Below are 16,632 nucleotides of genomic sequence, written 5' to 3' on the forward strand. Positions count from 1 at the left end.
GCATGCTCCCTGATGGAGCTCTCCGACCCTCCCTCTCCCCACAGTCTTTAGTATCCAAGGGACTGTTTGGGGCTGGCTTGCAGGCCCAGCCTGATGTTATGCTAGGCCTTTCCTACTTTGCTAATTAATGACTTCTGCTGTTTCTGTGGGGAGAGGGAGGCACGTGGCTCACAGAGCACAGAGATGAGTCTGGGCTTAAGGACAGAGAGCTGTCTGATATGAGCTTTCTTTTGGCAAAACCTGCGTTTCCATTCAAGCACAGTGTTGGTTCAGAAATAAGAACTCCTAGTGAATTAAATATAAGTAAGCACATTGCTCCATTGTCCCTGAATGTGGTCTGTTTTTAAAATAAGATTTGATGCCTGCTGTGGTGGCATACACTTTTATTTAATCCTGGCACTTGGGAGGCAGAGGCAGGTGGATCTCTGTGAATTCAAGTCCAGCCTGGTCTACAGAGTGAGTTTTAGGACAGCCAGGGTTCTCTGTAGAGAGACTCTGCCTCAGAAGCCAAATAAATAAAAATAAAATGAGATTTAAATATTCAGGATTGCAAATGAATGCATGAACTAACTAGCCCTTCCTGCTGCTTTTCTCCCCAACCTAAAATTCCACGGTTCTTACTCATGTTAATTGGTGATCTAATCTGAAACACCAAGAGATCAAATGATTTCTCTGCACTGTGAGTGTCTTCTACAAAGCCTGTCACAGAGCCGGGGCTGATCCCTGACCTCTTCTAATGAGCATCCCGTATGTCTCTAAAAATAGACCATTATCGAATGCTTTCTATCGGACTCCGATTGGACAACAGCGCGAGTCTCAACTCCTCTTCCTTCCTTCTCTGGTTTTAAATGGTCTCTGACATTCAGGATGTGGTAAAACCTACTGTGTTCAGAGTTCAGAGCCCTGAACACAATTTTCCAACATAAGATGAGCTAGAAATATCTCCTTTAGACAAAACATGGAAATCCTACGAACCGGCGTGAATTCCCTCTAAGTTTCCCACTTTCCCCTCCGGAAGCGCACCTTGCACCTGGGGTCTCTCTTGCACCAGCTCCTGGACTGGTGCTGAACCATCACCATGGCAACGTACTCCCACCCCCCACCCCCCAGGTCCACAGAACTGTGGTCAGCCAGGGTCTGGTTTGCCTTTGTTGCACGTAAGTGACCGAGAGGGCCCAGAGGCCCGTGACCCAGCTCATCCCGGCTTTGTTTTGCCCGGAGTCTTTTGTGGAAAGAGGAAACCCAGCATTTGAATGCTTGCTCCATGCTGTGCTGGCACGGCAGGCTGCAAAATAAACCACCACTCCTTTCTCTTGAAGCAGCTGGAATGGAGCACTTTTAATGGTCGGGGAGTCTAGCCAACACAGGCCTAGGATGAGACAGGATCATCATTTTTGAATCCTGGTTTTGGGAGACAGAGCTTCTTGTCCGCTTTCATATGTGTTGAGTTGCCGTTCCTGGCAGCCGGCTGCTGGGTTGGAAGTGTGCCCGCGGTACACATCCTGCGCTCAGGGCACGCTGCCTGCATGGCCTGGCAAAGCCAGCATCTTTCCAAGCCTCATGCACACAAGGCTGATCTGTCATCCAGTCTGCAAAAGTCACGAGAGGAGGTTTCATTTAATAACGTGAATTAAAATAGATTCCCGGCGCGAGTGTATTCATCAGCCCTTGGCTGCTAATGGCATGGTACCACAGGCAGAGTAAGTTCTAACAATAAGAGGTTTGTTTGCACTCCTGTTATGGAAGTTCAAGGCGGACAGCCTCCATATGGTGAAGACCTGCTTGTTGAAGGGTACTGACGGTGGTATGGGGCATTATGTCTGAAGAGATGGGAAGGAGAGAGAGAGAGAGAGAGAGAGAGAGAGAGAGAGAGAGAGAGAGAGAGAAGAGAGAAGAGAGAAGAGAGAGGAGAGACACAGAGAATATACAACTACTTTCTTGCCCTTTTCACTCTTCTCTTTGGTTTGGATTGGTTTTTTGAGACAGGGTTTCTCTGTGTAGCCTTGGCTGTCCTAGAACTTACTCTGTAGACCAGGCTATCCTCGAACTATGAGATCCACCTGCCTCTGGGATTAAAGGCGTGGGCCACCATCTTTCACTCTCCGTGTAAAGTTGCCAGGATTCAATCGTGGAGACATCTCCTCTACTCCCTTTACTCCTAACCGCGTCCCAGAGGCCCTCATCTCTAAATACTGCAGACTGTTACCATCTTCTCCTGGGGCTCAAACCCAGGGCCTCACCCACGCTAGGCAAGTGCTCCACGGCTGAGTTGCTCCCCAGCCCCCTTCCTCCTCATTCCTCACCACAGAGACAGAAGTATAACACATGGATCCCTGAAGGACACACACAGACGTTGCCTCAATCAGAGACAAGTTCATAACCAAGCTTGTCTTCGTTGAGGAAGATTTACCACGGGCTCCAAAGAGAGGAAGACTAACATTTGCTGAGACGTCACCATGTGGTAGCTCAGTAAATTCTCATAGCAAACCTATGAGGTAGCCACCGGACTTTCCCGGGCTCACAGATTTTGGGGAGTCGAGCCAGGCAGTGATGGTGGTGGTGACTGTTGACACCGACAGTAGCAAGTCTTCAGAGAAGGTACCAGATCTCCATGCCTCCCTCAGGGTTTAATAATGTCTATGGGGCATGACAATGACATTTATAACCTCCGTGTGATGGATGAACATTCAAAGGTGTAAAAATAGCTTGCCTAATGTCACAAAAGGACTCTTAGAAGGGGCTTGAGAGATAGCTCATTGATTAGGCGTATGCATCGCTCAGTCAGAGGACCCAAGTTCAATTCCAAGCATCTGTAACAGGCAGAACACAATCCCCTGTAACTGCAGTTGTAGGGGATCTGTGGCCTCCTGCTTCCGTTGGCTCCTGCACTCACATCCAGATACCCATACACTGACACAGACACTTCTGTGAATTGGGGTCTACCCATAGCCAGGCCCTCACAGTTACATTACAAAGACACCACTGTTTTGCATCCTGGACAGGTCGGTTTTGTGCATCACCTGGCAACTAGTCACTTCTTCCTGCTTTTTAAGTGAGGTGTAAAAGCTAGGTGACACGCAGAGCATGTCAATAGATCTTGGCAGTCACCAGAAGTTACTGGAAGTTACTAGAAGGGTCTTGAGAATCAGAATCTGCAGCATTAACAAGGTCCTCAGGCACATCACCGGCTTGCAAAGCTCTGATGCTGGCCTCCGGAGCTGTAGGCTTTCCCATGGGCAATTGTGAACCCAAGCAAGCGGCCCCTGTGTCTACTTATGATGACTTACACGGCTCGCTTTAGAAGAATGGAATCCCAGCACTTAGGAGACAGAGGCAGGCAGATGTCTGTGAGTTTGAGGCCAGCGTGGTCTACAAAGTGAGTTCTAGGACAGCCAGGGCTACATAGTGAGACTCTGTCTCAAAGAGGAGGAGGAGGAGAGACAGGAGGAAGGGGAAGAGGAAGAGAAGAGGGAAAAGAAGAAGAAACTGAATCTAGGGAAAGAACACAAGTGACAACCAGATACGGAGATGAATAATTTTAGTTTGTGGCAGCCTTGGCGTCCTCACTTCTCTGGTGCCTCACGCAGACGTCAACTGCCTGTCAATCAGTTCACTGACTGATACATTAGCAGAGGGAGCCAGGCAAGAACAGATAAGAATCCTCATGCCCAGCTTCCCTTTTAAGGATTCCCTGGAAAAACGACCCAACTCGGTGCACTTAAGTCTCCAAGTGGCCTTTGCAAGCCAGATAGGCTTGGCATTTCGGGTTCGTGTAATTGGCTAGCTTTGCTAAGAGGCTGCCAAAAGCACCATCGTCTAAACAATGATTTCAGCCTGAGGATGCAGTCCAGGTTTAAAAGCCACTTTAGATAGGTAAAGGCTCAGGAACAGAGAGGCTGTGCTTACAGTCTCCTTATTGTCGGATCCTCTAGTAGTTCACACATCTGGAAGGATAGCAGGGCTATTGATTTCCATGATGCCAGACTTACACTGTGGAACGGAGCAAAGAATTTCATTTGGCATTTAAAAGATACTCCTGGGCTGGAGAGATGACTCGGCAGTTAAGAGCACTGGCTGCTCTTCCAGAGGACCCGGGTTCAATTCGCAATACCTGCATGGCAGCTCACAACTGTCTGTCACTCCAGTTCCAGCTGACCCGACCCCTCCCACAGACATACATGCAGGTGAAACACCAATGCACATAAAATAACATAAAAATAGATAAAAACAGATGCGCCCTCCTGCTCCAGTTCTTCACGACCACAGAGAGGCACCAAGAGGTTTTAGATTCATCAGCTTTGGGCTATAGAAGGCACAGAATCTGACCACCGGGGTCCACGCCACCTTTCCAGCTCCGGATGGTGGAAATGCCCTATCGTTTCACAGGGTTGTTCTACGATGGGGAGAATGCACGGGAGGAAGCAGTGGCCCTGTGTGGCATCACACAGAAGGGGCCAGCAACCCCTGAACATGCGGTTGAGGACCTGAAGAACGAGCGTGAGGGGCTGCCTGCTGCGAGTCCCATTGCTGCTTCTTCCCTGCCTGCTGCCCTGGGCGGCTCTGTGCAGGTCAGCAAGTCAGGGTCAATGACAAGAAGAGAAGCAGGACCCTGAATTGTTTCTTGTTCATTGATCTCCCTCTGCTCTCCAGCTCCTGTCTGACATTCTGCTCTGGGAGAGCCGAGAGACAGGACAACCACCGGAAGAGCAGTTTCCCCTTTATTTTCCTTTTATTGAAAATATATTTTTTTCATACAATATGTTCTGATTATAGTTTCCCTTTCCCAACTCCTCTTAGGTCCTTCCCCTCTGACCTGAATCCTTTCTTCCTCTCTCTCATTAGAAAACAAACAGGTGCCAGGCGGTGGCGGTGCGCGCCTTTAATCCCAGCACTTGGGAGGCAGAGACAGGTTAATCTCTGTTGAGTTCGAGGCCAGCCTGGTCTACAGAGTGAGTTCCAGGACAGGCTCCAAAGCTACAGAGAAACCCTGTCTTGAAAAACAAAAACAAACAAACAAAAACAACTTTAAAAAAACCAAACAGGCATCTAAAAGAATAATAATAAAATAAAAACAAGTTGTAATAGAACAGAACAAACAGATGAAAGTCAAAGAAAAAGCACAAGAAACATATATAGACAAAGCGATATACACACATTCACACAGAAATCTCAAAAACACAAAACAGGAAACCATAATTATACACACACATACATACACACACGCACACACACACAAAAGACCTGTAAGATTAAAAAAAATAAAAAACCCTCCAAAAATGACACTGAGTTTGTGTTGACAATCGACTGCCGGGCATGGGACCTGCCTTTAAGAGTGATTTGTATGCTTAGTGAGACCCTGTTGGAGAAAACAGTTTTAGTTTTTGAGCAATTGCCATTTAGAGAGAGCTTCCGGGTTAGGAAGGGGGGGAGGGAGGGCTTGTGTTCGCTTCTCCTCCCTATGCTGGGAACCCATCTGGCTGAGACCCATGCTGGTCCCGTGCATGCGGGTCCCGTGCATGCTGCCATGGTCCCCGCGAGTCCATTTGTGCATCGATCCGATCCGGTTGATTTAAGAGGCTTTGTTTCCTTGGTGTCCTTCATCCCCACCGACTCTCACACTCTCCGTCTCCTCAAGCAGTGCCTGTCTAAACCAATACGCTCAAAGTTGTTTTTCTCCCAGCGATTTGATAACTCCTCCCATGATCTTTCCCATGATTAAGTAATGAATCCTCACCATAAACCCAGAGATGAAATTAAAACTGATTCTTTCACACATGCGCAGCATCTTTTACGTAAGGGTCGCTAACCCTGGCGTTTGTCCGCCATGACAACAGCACGCGTTTCTGAGACGACAAGGAAAGTGTTCGTTACTATTTCAAAAATCAGAGCAATGGGGGAAAAAATGCCTTCCAGGACACAGAGGAAAAGTCAGAGCTAGCTAACCACGGATGGGCTGGCAGGACTCTCACCAGAACACATCTGGACGGCCAGGAGTACCGAGCCTCTCGCTGCTCTCGCGATCATCAAACTCACAGTTCCGAGTGGGAGGGATTGGGTCTGCCAGGACAAGAGATGGCTGCTGGGGGAACGGACAGCCCTAGAACCTCATGCCGGGGTCTTGGCCTCTCTATCTTCCACAGCCATTTGTGATTTAGATGAAATGGAGCTGGGGGCCAAACGCTGTGTGGTAAAAAAGAACCTGCACCATGACTCTCTAAACAGAGGACTTACAAGAGAAGAGGCCGTGTGACAGGAGAGGCAGAGGGCCGGGCCTGGCTGCTGAGGCTATTGGGATCATAGTTCTGGTAAAACCAGGGCAAAGTACTGCTGGGGGCTGCAGACCCCTGGCCCCTTGACTTTCTTTGCCTGCTGGAGTGAATTGAGCAAAACAGCGTGTTTTCCTGTGCCTGCAGCTGCTCTGAGCACGAGACCCTGATGGCAGGGGTGTGGGTTCTGGTGAGGCCTGCAGCTGGTAGATCCCGAGAGCTGGGTCGTGGCTATCAGTTAAGGATCCCTATATAAGCTTCCCTGGAGCACAATAAAGTTGGCGTTCTTGTATCAAGGATGACCCGTGGCCCTGTCTCTGTCTGTCTGTAAGTGTGTGTTTTTAAGTCTCCAGCCTAGTTCCAGCTTGTGTACTGTCCCGTAGGGCAGGCGCTACAAAGAACTATCTGCTCCCCACAGCCAGAGACAGGCTTGGGTGACTTCTCTCTACTGTGCTGGGCAGCAGATGGCACTTTTGTTGACTGGGCAGCTCAGATGCCTTCTGAGCTGGAGCTGGGGCATCATGGCTGTTATTTCAGGGGCTTCCTGAAGGGGGACACATGGCCATACCGGGAGCCTCTCCAAAACAGCCAGCTCTGCAGGGCTGACCTGCATCCTGAGTGGTAGCCGCGACTGAGGTTCACAGACTTTCAGCCTAGCTCTGGCTTCTGCCTGACAAGCAGAGGGACACACAACTCCCCACAGGGCTCTCGGGGCAGGGGTGTCATAGGGCAAAGCTCCTGCTCACCCATGAGTTTGAGGACAGGACGGCAAGGAACTTTGCCCTTTGTCGGGGTGTAAGATAGGGTCACCAGCTTCCCACTGAAGTTCCAGAAAAGGGGGGCACACACAGACACCCCTGGCAGCACACTGCCTTCCCCTGGAAGTTGACTTCACATAGACATCACACTGGGGAAGGGCTGCCAGTCAAGGACTGTCTCATCTCGGGTCCCTTCCCTCCCCTGATCCCACAGTTGGGCACATGGCTCCAGAAAAGTTGTGGGGGGGCTCTTTGTGTGGGTGTTTGGATGTCATGGGGATTGCCTTTTCTTTACTTTTTTAAGGCAAGGTTTTTCTCTATAGCTCTGCCTGTCCTAGAACTCACTCTGTAGACCGGGCTGGCTTCGAACTCAGAGACCTGCCTGCCTCTCCGCCTCTAGAGACAGAACAGACTTCCCTAAAATAAATAAATAAGTTCAAGAAAAGCCTTGCTTGTTAGGTCCCAAAAGTCTGAGGCCACCCCCCCACCTCCCCCACCCCCCACCGCCTTCCACCCCTGCCAAGCAAACAGCAGGTGAGTTGAACACCTGTTGGAAGGGAAAAAAGAGTGAACTCTTCTGCCAACTGATGGCCGTTGCTGAGGCCCAACTGTGACCACAGCAGTCAAGACAAGTTGCCAGAGAGCCACTTGATGAGACCAGAAAGAATTCGCGAGACCTAAGAGATTCAGATCTGAGCTTAGCTGCTGTTAAAAAGGCCTGGTTCCCACAAAGCAGAAGGGCATTTCCTTTCTCCTAAAGTCCAAACCCATATGTGACCTAGCTCTTAGTACCAGAGACCTAGGGCCCCCTCCCAGGTAGTTCTTACTCCAGTCATGTTCTAGATGGAAAGAGTGGATGAGGGATCAAGGCAAGGACACGGTTTCCTGCTAAAGGACATCATGTGTGCATCAGTGGTCCATATTTCTTAGATGATGCTCCTTAGCCAGAGCCTAGACATGCGGCCACATCCACCTGGAAGAGGCAATGGGAAATGCACGGTCTTTATCGTGAGCAGCCACGGGAGCCACCATGTTATTCTAACGAAGGAGACTAGCTGGTTTTGGTGGGGCCAGTCTGTAGTAACTGCACTCAGGAGATAGAGGCAGGGGGACTGCGACAAGTCCACAGACATGCATGCATGCATGCAGGCAAACTACCCATTCGTACAAAATAATAAATTATTAAAAATGAAGCACAGGAAAACAGGTTCCAGATCAGTCTGGGCTGTGAAGCAAGAGCCTTTTCTATTTGGGGTAAACAAGTTAGGAAAGGAGACTAGATATTCACAGGCACCTTGCCATTCATACCACATGCTGACTTTGTATAATGGGGGGCAGATGTGGGTGTCTACCCTGGCTTCACTACAGACAGCTGGGTCTGGGGACATAAAAAGGAAGCATTTCCTCCAGAATAAGGTCAGGTCAGTGCACTAAACCTCAGCGGCCAGGATGACAGTGTAGCGCCAAAGTGTGTCGTCTTCAGATGCAAAGAGCAGGGTGCGCTCCAGTTAGTCTGACTGGGTAAGCGAGTCTTCGGCCTGCTTTCCAAGAAGAGACAGCTTGCCCTATCAAACATGTTGTAGCCGGATCTCTTCACAGCAACAGCAGCACGAAGGGCTGACGAGAGACGCCGGAAGCTGTGTGGTGTGTGACTAGACACACCTTCCCTTTTTTAGCGGATTGAACCCAGGCCCTTGTGCATCTAGTCAGACACCCTGGCACCAAGCTACACTCCTAGCCACCGACTACAGAAGGCAGAGTTTTGCTGGTTAGGCCTTCCTCATATTCTGTCTGCCTCAGACTCTGAAGCGCTATACCTCCCCCCTCCCCCACACACACACCTGCCAACACATTACTTTTTAAGTTGCTGGGCTTTTGCTTCCCATATTTCCTGGTGAGCCCACCATGGCTGGTCTTGGTAGTTTCTCACCAAATTTGGCTTCTCCTTCTTCCTGGCAGATGAGCGGCTATTTTCTCATTCCTCTTGCAGGTGAGTGACAGGCAGGAGGGCTGAGCACTTTCCAGCGGGCAGGCTAAGGACAGTGTGTTCATCCCCAGACCTAACCTGAAGGCTGACGGTGTCCTGTCAGTTTCCTTTCTTCCTGTACACTGCTGGCCATGCGGGCACAGAGGCTAGTTCACTGTGCCATGTCCCAGGAGATTGTGAAGCAACAGCCTAGAGGGCATCTGGGCCTCTGATTGACTTAGGGACACGGATGCCCTGACTGGCATGCTTATTTGTGACCTGTTATGGAAGACAAGAACTTGGTTTTCTTGGTGCGGGAGAATTATCTGTATTCTGTCAATCATGTATTTTATTAAAACGTTGATTGGCCAGGCAGGAAGTATAGGTGGGTCAACCAGACAGGAAGTAGAGGCGGGGCGATGAGAACAGGAATATTCTGGGAAGCAGGAAGCTCCCTCTGCCATTCCTGCCCAGATCACCAAAGAAGCAACATGTGAGCTGACAGCTGAAAAAGGTACCAAGCCATATGGCTAACATAGATGAGAATAATGGGTTAATATAAGCTATAAGAGTTAACAAGAAACCTGACCTAATGGGCCAATCAGTTTATAATCTTATGGAGTCCTGTGTGTGATTTTATTTGGGATTTGCCAGCTGTGGGGTACCGGACTGGACAGAAACCCCAACAAGCCGGCCCTCATGTTACATTTTCTCAATTGTGTGGTGACATATTTTCATTTTAACAGTCCAGTCTTATTAGAGTAGCAATAAACTTGGGATTTTTTACCCCTAAGTACGGGGGATCGAAGCCAGGGTAAGCACCCTAACACTAAGCCACACTCCCACCCCTTTATCCACTCTTTGGTTTTTTTTTTAATATTTATTTATTATGTATACAATATTCTGTCTGTGTGTATGTCTGCAGGCCAGAAGAGGGCACCAGACCTCATTATAGATGGTTGTGAGCCACCATGTGGTTGCTGGGAATTGAACTCAGGACCTTTAGAAGAGCAGGCAATGCTCTTAACCTCTGAGCCATCTCTCCAGCCCCCCCCACTCTTTGTTTTGAGACAGGATCTCACTAACTTGCCTAGGCTAGCCTTGGTCTCGATCTATAGCCCGTGTCACCATATAGCCCAGGCTGGTGGCCTACAATTCACCACCCATCTGCGTCCGTCCCCTCCGACTCTCTGCACCAGACTGGTGGCTGGGAGTCACCGGGCTCAGCAAAAATGACATTTTTGAAATCCACTTAAAAGGAGAAAAGCCTTATTTGGAGTCACAGCCTTTCACCTCATGGGTCTGTTGGCGTTGCCTTTTGGCCGATGGTAGAGGCAGCACATGGAGGGAGCATAGTGGAGCCTTCATCCTTGTGACACACAGGAGGGAAAGCGAGAGACAGAAACAGGCTGAAGTCTCGTTCTTATCCCTAAAGGCGCACCCTGATGGTCAGCTTCTCTCCCCGGTATCACCTCTTAAAGGCTCCATGGCCCCTTAACAGCCCACAGGCGATGGACCAAGCTTTCGCTCATGGGCCTTTGGGGACACCTTTCATATTTGAACTATAGCATGAGGAAAATGCCCATGGCAGTAAAGAAAAGAAGGAAGGCTATAGTGTGGCCCACAGCCCCTCCGTCTCAGCTCTGACCCCACACCCTGCCACTCCACCTCTCCCTCCCTAGCCACTCTGGACTCCCGAATGTTCTCCCACCTGTCCCACGTTCTCGCCCTCCGCGCTGTGTATTTGTCTCTTTGGCTGCGGTAACTGTTCCTGGACACCGTGGACACACCTCCCCTTCCTTCAGAGTCTACTCTCCCCAAATCAGCCAAACCATCTCCAGCGGTGCCACATCCAAGGAATGGGCCCTGTGCCCCATCCACAGCCCAGTCACGCTTCAGCTCCCCCTATAAGGCCTCTTTTCATCTGGAGAAGTCACTGTGGCTTGTCACATAACTTTGCCACCTATCTCCCCTTGAGGAGCGCGGCCCTGTGACGAGGACAGAGAATGTGTATGATTTGTTCCTTGCTGTGTACGCGACACATAGCAGGCCACCCGTGAATATTTGCGAGATAAGTGAGTCACGTGAGTGATTATAGTCAACAATATCATGCAATGTTGGTTTTAAATAGTCTTAGGTAAAGTCGGACGTGTTGATGCAGTGAGCACTTATCAACTTGGAAAGTCGAAGCAGAAAGACTTCCAGTTCAGGGCTAGCCTGGGCCACATAATGAGACTATCGGCCTTAGGTGCTAGGCAGAAAGGAAGTCGGGGGCGGGGGGATCAGGACGAGGTGGTGACCAAAATGTCAAGTGTGTCTATTCTCGCATGAACCAGATGATCGGCAATTCTGACTTTTTTCACTGTACTTTCGAAAAACTTCGCAGTTAGCATATGTTAAAATGAGAAAGACACTGACACCTCTCTACCATTTACAGAAACTCACTTCCTGCTTTTGCTGGCGAAGTGTTCTGAGCTGTAGACCACATCTATTATTATAATTATTCTAAAAGTGTTCACTGCTTTTATTGTACACACGGGGGACTCTTCCACAAGGCAAACTTTTATCATCTACAGCCTCCTGGTATTTCCTTCCTCTGCCTCGCTGGCTTCAGCGGCCTGAGTGCCTCAAGGTCGTTGGAGTTTCCTCTGGATGTTGTTCGGTTTCCAAAAGCAGCCTTTGCTCTGTATTTAGCTTTCTAAGCCTCGGGTTTGCCAAGGCTTGCTCTTCTCTCAAGCCCAGCCTCTTCCTGTAGGTCCTTCCTAGGACCCTCAGTACTGGGAACCTAGGGGAAGGGGGACAACGGATCGCTCTGCACAGTCCCTCAGGCCTCCAAAGCAGAAGGAAAGAGCTGCCTGGGAAAGAGAACACAGGAACCTGATGCAGAATGGCCAGTCTTAGCCCTGTCCGGGGAGTTCATGGCAGAGGCTGCACGGCTTACCCTGGGCGGGAGGCACACATCACAGAAGCCACGTATACCCGCAGAAAAGCCACGTATACCCGCAGGTGCCAGAGCTGAAGAATCTTATCCTTAGAGATGAGAGAGAGGCCTCGGTCTAACACCCAGGTTCCCTTATTCATCTCCACTAGACAAATTATTACCCATAGTTCCACTTGCCACTGCACCTTCTTTATGTTTCAGCAGTGACCTAAGCACACAGTAGTTCATCTGTCATAGCCAGAAGCAGATCTATGCTGAGCAGAGAGCGTCCAGGTCTGGGTGGAAGGAAGGAAATCATCAAACACACCAGAATAACGCTCCTCCCCCGGGGTGCTGAGCACGTTCAAGGTGAACTAAAGACGTCCAGTTATTATTTATAGAGCCAGTGGGGAGGGCTTGTGGGCTGCTGGGGAGCCTGTGGCGCTCAGGAACAGCACTGGCTTTGTCTAAGCAGAAGACTACCGACTGACACTGGAGAGTGTGCCCCGCCCATCCCCCAGAAGTGGCAGTGCCCACCCAATAGGGCTCCTCAGACTGTTCAGCCAAACGCGTAGTCATCGTTGGCACCCATAAACATGGCTGCCCGAGAAAGAACTTAAAAATGCATCCAGGTCAGTCTCCTTGATCATCTTCAAATCTTTGTACTTGCAAATGGGGCTCCTCTTCTGCAGCGTGAATTGTCTAGGCTTGACCTCTGAGGACCTCTCTATACATTGTATACGTATTAGCCATCTCTGCCATTCTGAGAGAACAGTGTTCTCCGAGATAGGCAGTGTGTCTAGGCTCGACCTCTGAGGACCTCTCTATACATTGTATATGTATTAACCATCTCTGCCATTCTGAGAGAACAGTGCTCTCCGAGATAGGCAGTGTGTCTAGGCTCCTACTTGCAGGCCGAGTACCTGGCACGCCGTGTATGCTCTGCTGATTTTGAAGGCGTGTCTTCGAAATGTCCATTTTCAGCATTCCACACAATGGGGATTCCCGGACACTGGTTTCCTTTCGGGCAGCAGTTCTCAACCCGTGGGTCGCGACCACTGGAAAACACATCTTTCTGATGGTCTCGGGAACCCCTGACCATACATTTGTTTCTGTTGCTACTTCATAGCTGTAATTTTGCTGTTGGGCAGTGTCTCAGTTCCTAAGACTGTTGGAAATACATGTTTTCTGAGCGTCGTGACCCTCAGGTTGAGAACCGTCGGTTTGGGGTCACATTCATGAGTTTACCTCTTGGGAATCGCCATGCGTCTAGCACCTCACAGCCCTTCTAGCTCTATCGGCATGCATCATTATGCTCATTGATCGCGACCAAGAATGCACAAGCAGGAGGGGATATATATTCTTAAATCTTATAAAAACCAGATAACCTTTGTGATGAACATGAAAGCCCTATTCTTATAATTAAGCATCATTTATACACATTTATTATGTATTGATTGTTCATCCACTGTGCTCCTAGACAAGAGCCCTGGAGACTCAGCAATGAAGGGTTGGAACCATGACTCAGTAGTAAAGAGTGCTTGCTGATCTTGCAGAGGGCCTGGGTTCGGTTCCCAGGACCCACGCGATGGCTCACAACTGTCTATAACCCCAGTTCCAAGGGGTCTGGCAGCCTCTTTGGCCTCTGTGGTCACTGAATGCGTGTGGTGAACTTACACGTATGCAAGCAAGCAAACACTTGTACACATGAAATAATTTTTAAAAGCAAGTCTTTTTAAAAGACACAGCCATACGGAGCCACAGTTCCTACCCATCTCAGAGGCAAAGCCAAAAGCATTGTAATAAAGGTGTCCCTAAAGTTTATAAAGCCATGAGTAAGAGCTAAGGATGCGGAGAGTGAATCCATCAATAATCAGTAATAATAATATATAGTGTTCACCACCGCATAGGCGTTCACATGTTTTAACTCAGTTAATCCTGACTGCCCTGAGATGGAGGGGCTCATATCTTTCCATCTCACAGATGAGAAAATTGAGGCATGTGAGAGATGGAATAAATTGCCTAAAACTGAACTTGTAAGTGGGAGAGACCACCTACTAAGTCTTAGGTATGTGGACTAAAAACGGCAGCGACCGCAGTGTCAAAGGATATGGCGTCTGCTATTGCCAAAACCTACTTTCTTTGATCCCCGCCTAAAGAGAAGTCAGGTATTTCTTAAACAAGTCCTTGAACTTGGCAACAGATGGAGACTTTGCTTTCCAGGGGGGAGACCCAGTTTGTGACCCAGCCCTCACTTACCCGAAACAGAGAGTGATGGCTAAACACCAGTTCTTAGCTATGTGACCTCCAAACCTCTGCTTCCCCATCTATAAAAAGAGAGTAATAGCATTTCTGTCCCGGGGGCCTCTCCTGCCAGCTACTTCTGGCTTCCTCCACACCCATCACACAAGATGGAGCTTCTGAATAGCGCAGATGCTGAAAGGGGGCCAACCTGGAAGTCTGTGGCGTGCTCTGAGTGACTTGCGGCCATTGTTCTGGGTTGGGGAGGGCCTCTGACAGGGAGCGCAGGGCGCTCTGACCTTCAGCAGACATCTGCCTCAGAGAGTTCCTCTGCTCTGCCGTTCGGAGACAGGCTTTTCCTTCAAGGGCAGAGAAATACTTCGGGGAGACAACATGGTTGACTGGAGGCTGGACTAGGTAGGACCGGAAGTAGGCCTGATCCGGGAGCGCGTCCCTGGGGTGCAGCCAAGAGAGACTTCGGGGCCAACATTACGCTCTCTGTTTACTCAGGGGTTTCCTCCCTGGAGCTGCCAAGGAAGCAGCTTTGTGAGTGAAGGGAAAACATGTGGGGTAGGCCTCTATATACCGTGTGGCTACCGACACACCAGCTCCTGCCTCCAGCCAAGGAGGAGAGGAATGTGATCCAGCCCCTGCCGCGCCTGGCTCAGCAGCGTAAAATGGGCCTTTTGAGGGAACTGGCCTCATGACCGCTACTTCCTAGGTGACCTGGCACCTTTGTGATGGGGGGCGTTCCTTTGTGTAGGCCCTGTGTTGTCTTTGACTACAGTGACATGGTTGGCTGGCTAGCATTATCATGCCCTTGAAAAAATTGGAAAAGATGCCTTTCTTTGAAAAACACAACCCTCCATAGAGCAATTGAGCAAGCAATTAATTATGCAATGAATTAAACCCCTAAGTCTCTGTGACTGAGTGGTGGTATGTAGTATGTACCTGCACAGTAGTATGTAGCTGGTCCGTGTATATACTTAAGTATTGTCTGTGATAGTCCCGGTGGGTGGTATGTAAAACTAGAAAGACTTGTTTCTGGGAAGAAAATGGTCACTCTGGACTGTATTTGAAGTTTGACCTTTGTTACCATGTTCATACGATGTAGTTTTTCTCTTTAAATAAAAATTTGTTATATTTGTGTGTGTATGTATGTATGTACGTATGTATGTTGTATGTGGACATGGCATATGTGTGTGTGTGTGTCTGTATGACAACTTGGGTAAATCAGTTTCCTCTTTCCACCTTGTGGGTTCTGGGGTCAAACTCAAGTCTTCAGGCTTGGTGACAAGCGCTTCTACTGCCTGAACCTCCTCTCCAGCTACTGTTTGAATTCAGTTTTGTTTTGTGTTTCTGAGACAGGGTTTCTCTATGTAGTCCTGGCTGCCCTGGAACTCAGTCTGTTCCAGACTGGCCTTGAACTCACAGAGATCTGCTTGCCTCTGCCTCCCGAGTGCATGAGCCACCAACACCTGGCTTAATTCAGTTTTATTTTAAAAGATTTATTTATTTATTATGTATACAACATTCTCCCTCCATGTATGCCCACACACCAGAGGAGGGCACCAGATTTCATCACAGATGGTTGTAAGCCACCATGTGTTTGCTGGGAATTGAACTCAGGACCTCTGGAAGAGCACCCAGTGCTCTTAATCACTGAGCCATCTCTCCAGCTCCTTAATTCAGTTTTTAAATAACTAAAAAACCAAACATAGCCTTGAGATCTGATCTCAGCCATCCTTAAGAAACTGCTTCACCGTGGAGAAACTTCATTGCATCATTGTGTGCGTCATTCAAAGGTCCCTTTGCGTTCCCTGTCTGTCTCTGGCCACTCTGTTCTCATACACAGTGCCTTCAAGCAGTGTTGCTGTGTCCTCTCCGCCTTCTGCACACGGTCTCTGCTCTGTGACAAACCCTCATTCTGGGAACTTCCCGTCATCCTCCGGGGTCTTCCTTTATTGGTGCACCCATGGTTCTTTGATTCTGTCTCTTTCTTGCTACTCACCGCATTTGACAGTCTTTTTTCCTGTGGCTCACATTTACAACCCTAAACAAATCCCGTGAGTCACACTCTGAGGGGCCAGCCTCTATGGTCACTGCTTGTCGCTCACTGGGAACAGAAGCCTCCTCTCGGTCCCATGAGTGAACAGAGGCAGGCTCAGATTCCAGCTTTTCACTGACTCTCTTTTTCCTTACAGCCGCAAATCCCTGTCTATTCTTTGCCTCTCTGCCTAGGAACAATTAACCAGGTTACAACGCATCTCCAGTTTCCAGCCCAGCCCAGATCGCGTTTCCTCGCTGCCAGCAGCCCAGAGGGGCTGTCTCTCATTTCCCCCTAAGGTGCGTCTGAGATTAGCAGTGGGTCTAATGACCCTTTCCTTAGCTCTTTGTCTGCCCCATCACACACAGTTGGAAGAGTTTATCCAGCTCAACACTGAGAAGTCAGAGGCAACAGGAGGCAACCTCCTGCGAGAA

General features: G+C 49.2%; 1 long non-coding RNA gene across 1 annotated transcript; it reads right to left on the minus strand.

The window, feature by feature from the left end:
- Positions 1-1,318: 1,318 nt before the first annotated feature.
- Positions 1,319-14,553, minus strand: LOC146890408 (uncharacterized). Its single transcript, XR_014998740.2, has 2 exons — positions 14,170-14,553; positions 1,319-1,589 (listed from the first exon to the last, which is right to left on the minus strand). It is a non-coding gene; the product is annotated as an uncharacterized LOC146890408 (long non-coding RNA).
- Between the last annotated feature and the right edge of the window lie 2,079 nt (positions 14,554-16,632).

Source organism: Myodes glareolus, chromosome 21, assembly GCF_982192425.1.
Source record: "Myodes glareolus chromosome 21, mMyoGla1.1, whole genome shotgun sequence".
NCBI classification, from domain to species: domain Eukaryota; kingdom Metazoa; phylum Chordata; class Mammalia; order Rodentia; family Cricetidae; genus Myodes; species Myodes glareolus.